This window comes from Sciurus vulgaris, assembly GCF_902686455.1.
Source record: "Sciurus vulgaris genome assembly, chromosome: 8".
In the NCBI taxonomy this organism is placed as follows: Eukaryota; Metazoa; Chordata; class Mammalia; order Rodentia; family Sciuridae; genus Sciurus; species Sciurus vulgaris.
The window spans coordinates 65,818,288-65,836,203 of record NC_136468.1 but is presented as its reverse complement, the minus strand read 5'-3'; the positions used below and the strand labels follow the sequence as shown (position 1 = coordinate 65,836,203).

The 17,916-nt window shown below is 37.0% G+C and overlaps 1 protein-coding gene across 1 annotated transcript in view; it reads left to right on the top strand.

Annotated features, from left to right (window-relative positions):
• The window catches only part of SLC26A5 (solute carrier family 26 member 5), a 72,942-nt gene that overhangs the window by 2,498 nt on the left and 52,528 nt on the right, over positions 1-17,916 (top strand). The window contains exon 2 of the mRNA XM_079150236.1: positions 836-948. The gene's annotated coding sequence lies outside the window, so the exon portion shown is untranslated. The remainder of the gene's footprint in view (positions 1-835; positions 949-17,916) is intronic.

Sequence of the window (17,916 nt, the reverse complement as noted above, 5' to 3'; positions counted from 1 at the left end):
ACAGCAAAATAAGTCAGAGGGTGGATAGATGGAGGGAAATAGAAATGAAGCAGAGATGTGGGTAAATCCACAAACTGAGTGTATTGTTCTACTTTCACATGAAATAAATACTCGGCTTCTTGAGTAAGTGTTCTGGATTATCTGCGAAAGACTAAAGACCCTTAAATTCCATTCATTTTTAATTGAGCAAGATCAACTCTTTTTCTTGAATATTATGCCATGCTTGTTTTTGTGTGTGTTTTGTTTTGGGTACTAGGGATTGAATCCAAGGGCACTGTACCCCTGAGCTGCATCCTCAACAAGTTTTGTTTTTTTATTTTGAAAGTTCCTGCTAAGTTGCCCAGCTGGCCTCAAACTTGTGATCCTCATGCCTCTGGAATTGCTGGAATTACAGGTGTGCACCACCACACCTCACTTTATTTTTTAATTTTTCTTGCTTTTCTCAAGAAAAGTGATTCTAAGATTTGTTCCCAGTACTGATATCCCATTTGGGGGAATATTTTCTCACACAGGATTTTCTAACCATGAGTTACCAAGTTATAGGAATGGTTGAATTAAAAAATTGAGGAGTCCATCTCCCACATACCCTAGCAATTCACCTTTAGAAAGATTTATTGATTTGTATACTTAATTTTTATTTACTGTATGAGTATTATATTTTGTATGAGTATTATATTACACAGTGGTGTAAACCACTGTGATAGCAGTAGCTGTGTCTTAGAGTGGGTTAGAATTAGGAACCAATGAACAGCATTGAAGAGGCATTTTAGACATGACTTCTAAGAATAAATCAGAAAATGCTGTGCTAACTCCCTTTCTTCTTTATCCAAGGGAGGAGTGAGCTGTCCCTTCAATCTCAGCCCCACTGATCAAGGGTTTCACTAAACTGCACTGAGCTCCCAACTTGGCATCTTGTCCCCTGCCTGTTGTACTGCACGTTGGAGCTGGGTAAGTTAAGGGCCTCCTGGAACTAGTAAAATGAAACAGTAGGACATAGGTAGTGACAGATTTTATCAAGATCAAAGGAATCCTTAAAATTCCCAGAAGTGTGAATCATACACCACTATTTGGAAGAAAAATATAAGAGAGAATGTCAAAATCCTTAAACCTTATTCTCATCTTTAAACTTAGATCAGGATCAGCCTAACTGATTCTTAGATATCAACCAACCTTGACTGACCTTATTCTTGACTGGCAACTAGTGACTGGTAATCAACTTTAGAATATCATTGATAGATGTTTATTGGATATTTAAATTCATAGAGATTATGGTTTTAATCCAGGCCCTGCCAGGCTGTATAGCTATAATCTTGAGCAAGTCAATTAAATTCTTTGGACCTTGGTTTTGCTATGTATAAAAGTAGGCTGGCATATGGCACCAGTGTTTCTCAGCTATAATATGTGGCTCCATTATATACTTGCACTGCCTGGAAGTTTACTTTAAAAAAAAAAAAAAAAAAAAAAAAAAAACTTGATTTAATTGGACTAAGGTAAGGCCCAGATATCTTTCAAAAGTTCCCCCAGTAAATACTAATATCCAGTCAAGGTGGAGAATCACTGGTTAAATAATCACAAAGAACCAATTCTGAGATTTTAGTCTTAGGACAGAAAGCAGGTCCAAACAAAATCCGTTTCACATAGCCTTACCCTGCATTTCACATGTGCAGGGTAAGCAAGCCTGAATTATGCCCCTTCTAAGAAGTAGTCCAGACCAAACCATTTTAGTATGTTCAGGAAAAAGCTGCTCCTTTTCACCACCTTCTGTTCCCAGAGTGCTTTGCTGAGTTTTCAGCTTCAGGTGCATTTTGATGGACTGAATTAGGTGTGTAACTCTGACTATCCAAAATGAGCCTCTATTCCAAAGGCCCCCAGGGACGATACATCTCTTCTCTGGGTATCCATGCCAGTGTTTAATAGCCTCTTGAAATTGTCTCCTAGAAGTGATCTGTGACTTGTTGGGGTAGGGAAGAAAGGTGTCAACAAGGGAAAGGATGATCACCTTGATGGTAGCTGAAATGTGAGCTTCTGTGTCCAAGCTGAGATAAAATAAAATGATCCTCACACCTTCTCAAGTAATCAGACGATTGAGTTACCAGAACTGGGAGAGGAAAAAAGAGCACATGGTTTACTTACTCATTTTGGGACTCAATCTTGTTGCTGTTACATTGAAACTTTTATAGATGTTCACACTTGGAAAACTGTTCTTGCTATAAAGATAAAACTTATTAAAGTGTAATCCGTGATCTTTGTTTATCATGATCTTTGTTTATCCTGCTCTTTGTTCTCCTTTTACCCTACATTTCTGAAAATACCTCAAAGACAAAACACAGTACAAAAGAGACAGACATGAATGGACAAAAAAAATGGGAAGGCATTAAGCCAGGGTAAGAGCAGACGCACTTCAGGGAACTACATTTAACTTTTCTTTGGGTTGATCTGCTACAAGCTCATTTTCAAGCTTTCTAAAATGTAGGCAAATCATCACATCCTACTTTTTGGTGAATGTGGGCTTCGCCTGGCTCTGGATTCCTGCTTGTTCCCTGCAATCTTCCATATGCAATGTGGAGTGGTAGCTCCAAGGGTGACCTGGTGACCTGCACACACCTGATCTAATCTAGTGTTCACCAATCCCAGGGCCTGACTGAATACTAAATAATATCTGAGTATTAATATTCGTCGGAGAATACTTTTTTCTGGAGCGGAAAGCTATCAGCAGTAGAATTCTTTACCTTTTTATGTCAGAGGAGTTGCCCAGACCTGATTTCAAAACTCCAGGACACCCCTACAGAACCAGACCAGCCTCTACCACTCCAGCCACCTAGAGCTGGTTTTACCCACTGTCATTAAAAAATGCATAAATAAAATTCTAGCATTGCATTGATTTTATGTCTTTCTCACTGATCATTGTTTCCAAAGATTTTATGATATTGGCACATGCTGTTTTATTATTTCATAATTTATTCTTTATCGACTTTTTAAAACAAATTAAGGCAGGAATAAAGGCACTAGGAAAAGATGAATTTGTCACCATAACCTTAACAATAATGAAAAACTTGCTAAACTTAAAGACTCATTAATATGTTTATATGTAAACATTTGTTTTCCAATGCATCTAACTTTTTAAGATGATAAAAACAAGAGTTTTGCTGCTCCTTAGGATTATCATTAATTAGCTTTTCAGTCTTTAAAACTATAATCTTTAGTTCCTCAAAACAATGAAATGTAAAATGATTAGAAATGATAGAATTTCTTAACTAGTCCCTGTTTTATTGAACACTCATAATGACAATCTCCAAAGGTAGCAGGGTTTTCATTTTTTTCTTCTTCCTTGATTCACTCATTCATTCAACAAATATTTAATGAATTCTAATGCCACCTCCTATAGCTTACATTCTCATGAATGGAGGAGGGAAGACAAAATAAAGAAAACGTAATATATGTTAGATGATAGTATGTGCTAAGGAGAAAATCAAAGCTGGGGAAAAGCAGTGGTGGATTTGTGGTACAATTTTTAATTTGGTGGTTGGAGAAAGCTTCCTGTGAGAAAGTGATATTGAGCTAGACCAGAGGTGGAGAAGGAGAAAGTTATGAAACTATCTGAGAGTAGAGTTCCAGATCCCCTGAGTCAGGCGTGCCTGGCATGGTCAGAGAGGTCCCTGTGGTTGGAACCCAGGAGCAAAGAGGGAATGTGCTCCTAATTGCTAAAAAATAAAACCCATAAGGTTATTTCATGAGAAATGAGTTCATTAATACTGCAGAACAGACACACAGTGGCTGTGTTGTTGTTGGACTGAGGTTAGCCTTTCTGTGTGGGTCTGCACATTATTTCCTTAAAAATTGGTGTTTGTTTCCACCATTTAAAATTGAAAACATTTTATGAAAGTGTTAAGTTCTCTTTAAAAATTGGATGTCCTATATGAAATTCTAGAATAGACATAACTAATACATGGTGATAGAAATCAGAACCATGGTTGCCAGAACTTTGGTAGGAATTGACAAGGGAAATTTCTGAATGACAAGGATGTTACTTATAGAAGCCTGAAATGCACAGTAAAACTCCTGAAACCAGATGCTGATCTGTACAGTTCTCTATATGTAAATGAACTTCAAGATAAAGAATGTTTTAATTTTTGAGTTAATATTATTGTTAATTGAGAAATCATAATTATGTACATTTATGGGGTATGATGTGATGTTTCAGTATATGCATACATTATGGAATGATGAAATCAATCTAATTAATATAATCATCACCTCATTTACCTATTATTTTGTATGGTAAGACACTTGAAATTTACTCTTTGTCATTTTGAAATACAGAGTACATTATTATTGGCTGTAGTTAACTTGCTGCACAACAGATCTCAAAACTTATTCCTCCTTTCTAACCGAAACTTTGTTCCCCGTGATCAACAACTCCCCATTCTCTCTCCCCTTTCCATCCCGCTCCCTGCCTCTGGTAACTGTTGTTCTACTCTCTACTTCTGTGAGTTCAGCCCTTTTAGATTCCACATGTAAGTGACATCATGTGGTATTTCTCTTTCCGGGTTTAGCTTATTTCACTTATATAATGTTCTCCTGGATTGATCACGTTGTTACAAATGACAGGATTTCCTTCTTTCTAAAGGCTGAATAGTATTCCATTGTGTATATTTAACACATTTTTCTCTGTCCATTCATCTGCTGATGGGCCTTATGTTGTTTCCATTTCTTCCATTTCATTTTACTATTTGCATTATAAATAGTGCTACAATGATCACAGGAATGTAGTAGCCCTTCAACACATTGATTTCAATTCCTTTGAATAATGCTCAGAAGTGGGATTAGTTTTATTCATAGTTTTTTTTTTTTTTTAGGAACTTCTATATTGTTTTCCATAATAGTTGTAGTCATTTACATTCCTACTGACAATATGCAAGGTTGACCTTTACCCCACATTCTTTTTTTTTTAAAGTCAAAGTAATTCTAACAGGTGTAAGGTGACCCTCATTGTGGTTTTAATTTGCATTTCTCTAATGATTAGTGATGATGATCTTATTTTCATTTAACTATTGGCCATTTGTGTGTCTTCTTTGAGTATCTGTTCAGGTCCTATGCCCATTTTTTAATCATTTTTTTAAATTTTCTTGCTATTGAGTTTCTTATATTTTAGATATTAACCCATTTTGGGGTGTAGATTTGTCCCATTCTCCTGATGCCAGCTTGTTTTCTATTTCTGCTTTTGTTGACTGTGCTCTCAGGATTATATCCAAAAATATCATTGCCCCAACCAATGTAATGGATCTTTTCCTATATATTTTCTTCTAGTATTTCTATAGCTTCAGGTCTTAAATTTAAGTCTTTCGTCCATTTTGAGTTGATTTTTGTATTTGGTGTGAGAAAGGGATCCAATCTCATTCTTCTGCATGTAGATAGTCAGTTTTCCCAACATCATTTATTGAAAAGACTGTTTACAGAAAAAAAATTAAGTGAACATTTACTCAACATTTAGCAAGAGCTGAGTAGCACCTGTCTACTTTGGCTTGGCATATGCTTTCTAGATTGGCGCAGGCTCAAATGGTCTACTTCATGCATTTTCATTAACTACCTGACCCCTCATAGGTGATATTGGTTTGACTCCTTCAGTAGATGCTTGGTGTTTGGGTTTCAGTTATCAGTAAGAAGCAAATCTAAAGTCACCTCATGTGTTTCATAGTGGATAAAATAGACCTGTCTCCTGGGCAATATGTGAGTCATGCATAATTAGAAGCATATGCATAATCAAAGCATAATCCTGAATAACTTGAATCAGTTGGGCAACTCACCTCTGTTTCCCTCTCAATTAGCAGTATTCTAAATTTTGAGAATACTCAAATTCTTAAATTTTGGTCTGTGGCCATAATAACTTCCACTTTGTGTGCATGTGCATGGTAGTGGGGATTGAATCCAGGGCTTTACACATGTTAAGCAAGCACTCTACCACAGTTATATCCCCAACCCTTTTTAGTTTCTTTTGAGACATAATCTTGCTAAGTTGCTTCCTGCCTCAGCCTCCTGAGTAGCTGAGCAACCACAACTGGCTCATAATTCCCACTTTTCATCTCAAATAGCAAGGGTCTCCTATATTTGCAGACTCCTCTAAGAGGATAACAGAAAGTACCTATTAATTTTGTTATTGGCACTTAACATATAGTTTTATTATGTCATTTACTAAAATAATAGTATCTATTGTAGAAATCCTAGAATATGCAGATAAACAAAAAAAAGTGTCAGCACCATCAGCACAGCTTCTGTTAGCCATTTTATGGGAAATGCTTTCAAATATTTCTTCATACATCTGTATATTTCATATTAAAGATGTCCTTGAGCCAGGTATGGTGGCACATGCCTGTAATGCCAGTGGTTCTGGAGGCTGAGGCAGGAGGATCATGAGTTCAAAGCCAACCTCAGCAATAACGAGGTGCTAAGCAACTCAAGGAGACCCTGCCTCTAAATAAAATATGAAATAGGATTGGAGATGGGACTCAGTGGTCAAGGGCCCCTGACTTCAATCCCTGGTACCAAAAAAAAAAAAAAAATGTACTTAATGAATTGTAGCACATGACTGCCCAATGGAAAATGGAAAATAATAAAAAATCAGAGGTCAAAGATAACAGTGCAAGTACAAGCATTTGTTTTCTCTGTTCCATAATTCCATTTAAATGACTATGCAAGCAGAGGAACTCTCTGAAGGGAATGATATAGGAAAATGTTTAGAAGTAAGTTAGTGATGAAACAGAACCAAGAATTAGTGCAAGAAAGACCATGGGGTTGCAAATAATGGTCTAAAAAGAACCCCAGAGAAGTGGAGAGCATGGAACAGCAAAGGCAGAAAACATGTATGAGCAGCCCAGTCTGAAGGCAGAGAGGTAAATGGAGAGTCTTCCTGGGTTAGTTACAGTGAGCAGAGGCTTCTGACTGTTGACACTGCAGGATATAGTTGTGCTTTAATATCCATGAGGACTGGTTCTAAACCTCCCCCCATGGACCAAAATCCACAGATGCCTAAGCTCCTTTTATGAAATGGCATAGTGTTTGCATATAGTCTACACAATCCTCCCAAATGCTTTAACTAAACTCTACAGTACTTGTAATATCTAATGCAATGTTAATGCTGTGTAAATACTTGTTCTAGTGTATCATTTAGGGACTAATACAAGAATAAAAGTCTGTACATGTTCAGGACAGGCACAATTTTTTTCAAATATATTTTATCTGTGGTTGGTAGACTCTGTGACTATAGAACCAATAAATATGGAGAGCCAACTGTAAATCTTTTTCTTTTTGAGATTTAGAAAGATGGTAGACCCTGGCCTGCAGGCTGGTTCTTGTCTTCTCACCCTAAAATAAACTGAGCCACCAACAAAGTCAACTCTGGTACCCAAAGTCTCCTGATCTTCATTTTGTCAGGGAAGAGTCCTGTCCTAGACACACATATATACAGGACTATGGAATGGAGGAAAGTGAAATAAATGAGCCAAAAAGTGAATGAAATCCTTAACTTATAAAGAAAATATATAAATACGAACCTGACATATTAAGGAACATGAAAAAAATCAAGATAAACAATTGCTATTACTAGATAAGAGATAATATAGGGAAAAGAAAATCACTTTTAAAAAAATCTGAGTATGCTGAGAGTGATTAAAAAGTTAATATTTCCAGACAATAAAAACAGAATGCTATCTAAAAGAAGCAATAAAAAAAAATCAGGAACATTTTTATATGATTTTATTTAGATAAAAATAATTCATGACCATCCTGAGCAACACGGCAAGACACTTTCTCAAAAATAACAATAATAATTTCTTAGAAGGACTAAAAGATACAGTTTTTGAAATCTTGTAGAGTGCATAGCTAAATGTCAAAGCTATAGAGACTATGCCAGGGATGATAAGAAACAGAGAAACTACCCATTGTGTCTATTAAAGCTCTGGAGTTGTACCATAGTGGTGGGTGGGGGGTACTATTAGTATTTAATGTCAAGAACAGAGATGCTAAATATATGGAATCTTCCCACACAAATCCCACCCTAAATACCAAATTCTCTCTCTCTTTTTTTAAAGAAATACTGGTTTAGAGTTAAAAATAAGCTTATCATAAGAACTGATAACAAAAATGATTTCAAGAAAGTGGTTGCTTTAGGAGAATGGAACTAGGACTGGAGAGAGGTTGGGTGGAGAACGACTGCTTTTCATTATCAGCCCTTCCATAATCTTACAATTTTATCACGTCTCTATTACATTGACTAAAAATTATTTTAGGAAAAAATGACTGGTCAACCAGTAGGTTCTCCTATTTTCACTCAGAGAGCTTTTCTTATTAAAGAATCTGTCATCCAACCTTAAGTACCAATTTGAATTACTGGGCTTTTTACCACAAAGATTCTGGAGGTATGTCTTGTAGTATTAATGATCTTCCAAGTGTTCCTGGTTGGAAAATAAATCTTGCAATTTTTCAACTTATGGTGTCACAGCAAATTAGTGCTGGAAGGGATTCAATTTCTTCAACAGAACTGAATAATTTCTCCATGGCAGGGTGGTTTTGACCAGTAATTCTATGTTGAACAAAAGAGGATTGGGATATGATCAAATGAAAGAGCATATGGCTTTAGACTGGAACCTGTAGCCTGCCTTTTATGATCCTCCAAGACCATTTCCTGTGACCACCCAAAGGACAATTTCTGCCAGTATTTTGGTATTCCATAAACATGTCCTATTAATTTCTGCCTTTTACCTGTCCATCCAGAGTCATATGCCCATCTCTGCCTTCTGTCCATTATTCTATAGCCACTTAAAATCCAGTGTCTTTGCTGAAGTCTTCCTTGACTTCCTGCCTTGCTTCTCATTTGTTCCAAACTACTGGGCTTCTTAAACAATAAAGATAGGTGGGAGTACATGCCTGTAATTAATATGATTTAGATAAACATTGTGATAGAATTAATCTGATACACACTTGATGAGGTAACATTGCATGAGAAGATGGTTTCTGAAATGAGAACTGAATTCCAGTCCCATCTGATGTTACTCCATCAGAGCCTCAGATACTTCATCTGAAATATGGGCATACCTTACATGGATGCTGATCTTTAACTGCAGTTTTCATAAGTTCTAACTACTATAATTACTTTACTGTTGCACTTCAGGACAAATAAGAAACTCCCATCAGTGTCTGCCATCCACATCATTTTGTCAGTTTGTTTTACATGTTTGTAAGTCATCTAGTACTTATAAATCTGTATCAGCAGTGTTTAAATATGAACTACTTATTATCATGACATATACAAACTCACAGCTCGAAAGCAAAACCCCCAATATAGGATAACCCTTTATATAGCATTATGTGTATTAGTTATCGTAAGCAATCTCAAGATGATTTAAAGTATATAAGAGGACATGTACGCCGGATTCAAGCAGAGGATATCTGTTTCTCGGTGAGGCAGTTTTTGCTGTTTATCAATCCCCTGCTCTTTACCCCATTTGTCTGCTGTGATCACCTGCAATCTGCCAGCATATCAAAGCCTTTTTTGAGAGCAGATTGCTCACTGTCAGGCATCTATCATCCGCCATTTGCCTGCCTCTCGCCTGTCCATCACCTGCCTTACCCCTATCCATCACCCAACGCTCGAGGTTCACCTCCCGATCGTCCGACAGCTGCCAGCAGATTGACCACAGACTGCCAGTGGAGAACCAGCTGAGTGCTGCTGCCTGGAAGTTCACTGTTACAGTACCTGCAGGTTTGATTACACGTGGCTGCCACCATTTTGAGACAACAGCCAGGCCCTGTAGGACCCCTGGCCGGACTGACCGAGTCCTGTCTCCAGGGTCCCTCAGCCCAACCCATCACTCCCTGCTTCTGGGGCCCTCACATCAACTGACTGCTCCCTGCCGCCAGGACCCCCAGACCAACTGACTGTGCCCTATCACCGGGAACCCAGACCAACTGATTGCACCTGGCCTCCTGGATCCCAAAACCACACCAAACACACCTGACCTCCAGGACCACTGCCGGACTAACTGCATCCTGTCTCCAGGACCTCCAACTGACCACGTCCACCCCTGAGCTGCAGCTCCCCATTTGCCAACACATTTGGAAGCCAGAGCAGCCATCTTGGAAAATCCTGGAAGCCATAGCTCCGATCTTTGGGTGGGGCAAATCCCATCCTGAGACGCCTGCTGGAGGCTTGAAGCTCATTGTCAGGTACCTCTCATACATCAGGCTACTGAACACTGGGAGGTTTCATTAGCATATGACTATTATACAGTAGATTTTCTTTTTTCTCCTTTTTTAAAAAAATATTTAAGTTTTCATTTCTTTAGGTTTCTTGCTTTCTTTTCCTTCTGTTTACCTGTTCCCTCAGAGTCGCTTTCTCCCTTATTTACATGATGTTATTGTCCTCATAGGGGCTATTTGGTCTAGGATTGCATAGTGTCTGAATTGGGCACTGCTAATATTGATCTCCCCTTAAAGAAAGGGTTTTGGAAACCTATAGGGCCACCATAAGCCTATAGGGGGAAATCTGCAATACCCCAGATCTGCACTGCTAGAGGGGAAGATACATGAACATCATGAAAAAACAAGGGAAGAAAATGATCCAAACAAATCTAGATTCTATAGTAATAGAATCCAGTGACAGTATGTTAGAAGAAATGTCAGTAAAGGACTTCAGATTATACATGATTAAGATGATTCACGAAGCAAAGGATGAGATAAGAGAGCAAATGCAGGCAATGAATGATAATACCAATAAGCTAAAAGAGCACCTGCAGGAAGCAAAAGATCTTTCAACAAAGAGATAGAGATTCTCAAAAAAAAAAAAAAAAAAAAAAAAAACAAACAAATGGAAATCCTTGAAATGAAGGAGACAATAAACCAAATAAAAAACTCAATGGAAAGCATCATCAAAAGACTAGACCACTTGGAAGACAGAACCTCAGACAATGAAGACAAAATATTTAATCTTGAAAATAAAGTCGCCCAAACAGAGAAGATGGTAAGAAATCATGAACAGAATCTCCAAGTACTATGGGACATTATGAAAAACCAAATTTAAGAATTATTGGGATTGAGGAAGGCACAGAGATACAAACCAAAGGAATGAACAACCTATTCAATGAAATAATATCAGAAAATTTCCCAAACCTGAAGAATGAAATGGAAAATCAAATACAAAAGGCTTAAGAACACCAAATGCACAGAATCACAACAGATCCACACCAAGGCACATTATAATGAAAATGCCTAACATTCTAAATAAAGATAGGATTTTGAAGGCCACGAGAGAAAAGCATCAGATTACATATAGGGGGAGACCAATACGGATAGCAGCCGACTTCTCAACCCAGACTCTAAAAGCTAGAAGGGCCTGAAACAACATATTTCAAGCTCTGAAAGAACATGGTTGCCAACCAAGAATCCTATACCCAGCAAAACTAACCTTCAGATTTAAAGATGAAATAAAATCCTTCCATGATAAACAAAAGTTAAAAGAATTTACAAATAGAAAGCCTGCACTACAGAATGTTCTCAACAAAATATTCCATGAGGAGGAAATGAAAAACAACAATGGAGGTCAGCAAAGGGAGGAAATACCTGAGAGAAAAACCACTCAAAGGAGAAACCAAGCCAATTTAAAAAACAAAAATAAGCCAAATGACTGGGAATACAAATCATTTCTCAATAATAACCCTGAACGTTAATGGCCTAAACTCATCAATCAAAAGACATAGACTGGCAGAATGGATTAAAAAGAAAGCCCCAACAATATGCTGCCTGCAAGAGACTCATCTCATAGAAAAACACATCCACAGACTAAAGGTGAAAGGATGGGAAAAAACCTACCACGCACATGGACCCAGTAAAAAAGCGGGGGTTTCCATCTTTATATCAGATAAAGTGGACTTCAAGCCAAAGTTAGTCAGAAGGGATAAAGAAGGACATTTCATATTGCTTAAGGGAACCATAAATCAGGAAGACATAACGATAGTAAATATTTATGCCCAAAACAATGGTGCATCCCTGTACATCAAACAAATCCTTCTCAATTTCAAGAATCACATGGACCACAACACAATAATTCCGGGCGACTTTAATACACCACTGTCACCACTAGATAGATCTTCCAAACAAAATCCAACCAAAGAAACCATAGAACTCAATAACACAATCAATAACCTAGACTTAATAGACATATATAGAGTATTCCATCCATCAATGAGCGGATACACTTTCTTCTCAGCAGCACAGAACCTTCTCGAAAATAGACCATATGTTATGCCACAAAGCAGTCCTTAGGAAATGCAAAAAAATAGAGATACTGTCTTGTGTTCTATCAGATCATAATGGACTGAGAGTAAAAATCAATGACAAAGTAAAAAAAGGAAATTACTCCAACACTTGGAGAGTAAATAATATGCTATTGAATGAAACATGGATAACAAAAAACATCAGGGAGGAGATTAAAAATTTCTTAGAGGTCAATGAGAATGATGATGATACAACATATCAAAATCTCTGGGATACTATGAAAGCGGTACTAAGAGGAAAATTCATTGCATGGAGTGCATTCCAGAAAAGAATGAAAAGTCAACAATTAAATGACCTAACATTGCAGCTCAAAGCCCTAGAAAAAGAAGAACAGAATAACAGCAAAAGTAGTAGAAGACAGGAAATAATTAAAATCAGAGCTGAAATCAATGAAATTGAAACAAAAGAAACTATTCAAAAAATTGACATAACAAAAAGTTGGTTCTTTGAGAAAGTAAACAAAATAGATAAACCCTTAGCCACACTAACAAAGAGAAGGAGAGAGAAGACTCAAATTACTAAAATACATGATGCAAAAGGAAATATCACAACAGACACCACTGAGATACAGAACATAATGAGAAGCTACTTTGAAAATCTGTATTCCAACAAAATAGAAAGTACCGAAGACATTGACAAATTTCTAGAGACATATGCTCCTCCCAAACTGAACCAGGAGGACATACATGATTTAAACAGATCAATATAAAACAATGAAATAGAAGAAGCCATTAAAAATCTACCATCCAAGAAAAGCCCAGGACCAGATGGATTCTCAGCCGAGTTCTACAAGACCTTCAAAGAAGAACTCATTCCAATACTTCTCAAAGTATTCCAGGAAATGGAAAAGGAGGGTACCCTATGGAACTCATTCTATGAAGCTAATATCACCCTCATACCCAAACCAGGAAAAGACACATCAAGGAAAGAAAATTTTAGACCAATATCCTTGATGAATATAGATGCTAAGATCCTTAACAAAATATTGGCAAACCATATCCAAAAACATATTAAGAAAATCATGCACCACGATCAAGTGGGGTTCATTCCTGGAATGCAAGGATGGTTTAACATCCGTAAATCAATAAACGTAATCCATCATGTCAATAGACTTAAGGATAAGAATCATATGGTTATTTCAATTGACGCAGAAAAAGCATTTGACAATATACAACACCCCTTCATGCTGAAAACACTAGAAAAAATAGGGATAGTAGGAACATACCTGAACCTTGTAAAGGCTATTTATGCTAAGCCCATGGCCAACATCATTCTTAATGGAGAAAAACTGAAACCATTCCCTTTAAAAACGGGAACAAGACAGGGATGTCCTCTTTCACCACTCCTATTCAACATTGTCCTCGAATCTCTAGCCAGAGCAATTAGGCAGACTAAAGAAATTAAAGGTATACGAATAGGAAAAGAGGAACTTAAGCTGTCACTATTTGCGGATGACATGATTCTACATTTAGAGGATCCAAAAACCTCCTCCAGAAAACTTCTAGACCTCATCAATGAATTCAGCAAAACAGCAGGCTATAAAATCAACACCCATAAATCTACAGCATTTTTATACCCAAGCGATGAAACAGCTGAAAGGGAAATGAGGAAAACAACTCCATTTGCAATAGCCTCAAAATAAATAAAATACTTGGGTATCAATCTAACCAAAGAGGTGAAAGATCTCTACAATGAAAACTACAAAACATTGAAGAAAGAAATTGAGGAAGACCTTAGAAGATGGAAAGATCTCCCATGTTCTTGGATAGGCAGAATTAATATTGTCAAAATGGCCATACTACCAAAAGTGCTATACAGATTCAATGCAATTCCAATTAAAATCCCAATGATGTGCCTTACAGAAATAGAGCAAGCAATCATGAAATTCATCTGGAAGAATAAGAAACCCAGAATAGCTAAAGCAATCCTTAGCAGGAAGAATGAAACAAGGGGAATCGCAATACCGGAACTTCAACTATACTACAAAGCAATAGTAACAAAAACAGCATGGTATTGGCACCAAAATAGACAGGTAGATCAATGGTACAGAATAGAGGACCCGGACACAAACCCAAATAAATACAATTTTCTCATACTAGACAAAGATGCCAAAAATATGCAATGGAGAAAAGATAGCCTCTTCAACAAATGGTACTGGGAGAACTGGAAATCCAAGTGCAACAGAATGAAACTAATCCCGTATCTCTCACCCTGCACAAAACTCAACTCACAATGGATCAAGGACCTTGAAATCAGACCAGAGACCCTGCATCTCATAGAAGAAAAAGTAGATCCAAATCTTCAACTTTTTGGCTTAGGATCAGACTTCCTTAACAGGACTCCCATAGCACAAGAAATAAAAGAAAGAATCAATAACTGGGATAGATTCAAACTAAATAGCTTTCTCTCAGCAAAGGAAACTATCAGCAATGCGAAGAGAGAGCCTAAAGAGTGGGAGAATATCTTTGCCACTCATACTTCAGATAGAGCACTAATCTCCAGAATATATAAAAAACTCAAAAAACTCTACACCAAGAATACAAATAATCCAATTGACAAATGGGCTAAGGAAATGAACAGACACTTCACAGAAGAAGATGTACAAGCAATCAATGAACATATGAAAAAATGTTCAACATCTCTAGTAATAAGAGAAATGCAAATCAAAACCACCCTAACATTCCATCTCACCCCAATTAGAATGGCGATTATCAAAAATACAAGCAACAATAGGTGTTGGCGAGGATGTGGGGAGAAAGGTACACTCATACATTGCTGGTGGGTTTGCAAATTAGTGCAACCACTCTGGAAAGCAGTGTGGAGATTCCTTAGAAAACTTGGAATGGACCTACCATTTGACCCAGCTATCCCACTCCTCGCCCTATACCCAAAGGTCTTAAAATCAGCACACTACAGAGATACAGCCACATCAATGTTCATAGCGGCTCAATTCATAATAGCCAGACTATGGAACCAACCTAGATGCCCTTCAATTGATGAATGGATAAAGAAACTGTGGTATATATATATAATGGAATATTATTCAGCTATGAAGAATAATAAAATTATGGCATTTGCAGGCAAATGGATGAAATTGGAGAATATCATGTTAAGTGAGATAAGCCAATCTCAAAAATCTAAAAGACAATGATCTCACTGATAAGCAGATGATGACACTTAAAGGGGGGTGGGAGTGGGACAAGAATGGAGGAAGAAGGGACTGTATAGAGGGAAAAGAGAGGTGGGAGGGGTGTGGGGGAAGGAAAAAAATAATGGAATGAATCAAACATCATTACTGTATGTAAATTTATGAATATGCAAATGGTATGCTGTTACTCCATGTACAAACAGAAACAACATGTATCCCATTTGTTTACAATAAAAACAAATTTAAAAAAAGCAAAAACCCCATTTATAATAGCAAAAAAATTGAAAATAGCCTAACTATTACAAAAGGGGATGGTAAAATCATGACAGAAAATAGCATGCATCATAGTAGAAAATAACCTGCAATCTTTAGAAATTATACTTATGAAGCTGTTTATGACATGGAAAAATGTTTATGATACAATATTAAATAAAAACCAAATTTTTAACCCAAAACTGTCAAGATAGCATCTCATCCATGTAAATATATCATATATATGTGCATATGTGTATATGCATTTATAATATGTATAATTTGTGAATGGAGAAATAAATTTCCAAAAAACAAAGAATATGAACTACAAGAAAATAAATAAATTTCTAAATTTCCACAGTGGTCCTATATTAAATTTTATAAAAATTTTTAAAAAAAGTAACCAGGCACAGTGGTGCACGACTATAATTCCAGAAACTCAGGAGGTTGATGCAGGAATATTACAAGTTCAAGGTCATCATTGGCAACTTAAGGAGACCATATTTCAAAATAAAATTTTTTAAAGAGCTGGGAGTGTAGTTCAGAGGCAGAATGCCCCTGGGTTTGATCCCCAGTACTACAAAATAAGAGGAAAAAATATAGAAATAAAAAAGAAAAACATAACACATATTCTATATGAAAGGCCCTTGATCTAATTTCCTGAAGGTCCTATTTCCTCACCAACAATCTCTGAGTCCCATTCCCAAACCTTCCATGTTTCCCTACATACTTCGTCACTTCCTGTGACTTTTCCTACCTGGGAGAAGTCCTTAAAAGGAAGTAGATCTGCAGACATCAGATGACAAGTTTCCTAAGGCCATAAATTATAGCTTACTGATTTCTTAAATGTAGCCAACTTACATGTCACAGCCTAATATGTAAATAGACTCAATAGATTTATATGGAGTCGATAAATAAATGAAGATCTAAGGCCTTTAGAAACGAAGCAGGGTAAAAAGAAACAACTGTGAGATTAATTTAAAGGGTAAGGGCTGGGACTGTGGCTCAGTGGCAGAGCATTTGCCTTGCACATGTGAGGCACTGGGTTCAATTCCCAGCACCACATAAAAAATAAATAAACAAAGGTATTGTGTCCACCTACAATTAAAAATATTTTTTAAAAATTTAAAGGGTTGGGTGGGAGGGGTGGGGGGTGAAGAAAAAATAACAGAATGAATCAAAAACTATTACCCTAGCTAAATGTATGATTACACAAATGGTATGCCTCTACTGCATGTACAAACAGAGAAACAAGATGTATCCCATTTGTTTACAATAAAAATGAATAAAAATGAATTTTTTTTGTTTAAAAAAAATTTAAAGGGTTATAAGAGAGCCAATTACAGAGGTATTTATCTATAGTCCCAGCTATGTGATAGGTTGAGGCAGGAGGATTGCTTGGGCTAGCCTAGGTATCATAAGGGACCCCCATCTCAAAAAACGAAAAAAAAAAAGAGAATGAAAGTAGTAATAATTAATAAATATAATAAATATCTATTGGTTGATAAATGCCTATTGAATTATAAAAACCGTATTCTAAAGCTGGGCATGTCAGTGAAGACCCTCACCTGTAATCCCAGTTACCTGGGAAGCTAAGCCCATAGGGGTGCCAGGATAGCTTAGGTACAGGTAAGGGCCACAGAGTCAAGACCCCCAGACTCCGGGAGTTAGGTGGAAGCAGGCTTGTGGTGAGCAGCCTGCAAACTCGTTTATTGTGGGATCAGGTATACATTTTATAAGTTTCTTGCCCAATTACAATGTGCCACAGGGGATCAGACCACCAGGTTCCCTTGGTAACACTAGGTCAACTTGGGGCAGTCGTTTACATTCCTAGGTGGCCAGAGGGGAATGCTCCTCTCTGCAAGTTTACACACTTGAGACATTAACTGCTTCAAGCCAAGAACTAGGATTTCTCCCAACACTAAGACAGGAGAATTTCAAGTTGAAGGCCAGCAAAATACTACCAAAATAGAAAAAAAGGTTTTGGGATATAATTTAGTAGTAGAGTACTTTCCTGAAATGTGCAAGACCTGGGCTCAAGCCCCAGAACAGAAAAATAAAAAATAAAACTTATTCTAAGTACTTACACATTTAGCCTCAACACTATTAAGACTAAATTAAAACAAATGAGGCAAGCCCCATGGAATGGCATGCTGTGCAGCTTATTTAAAACATAAAAGAATAAGGAAGTT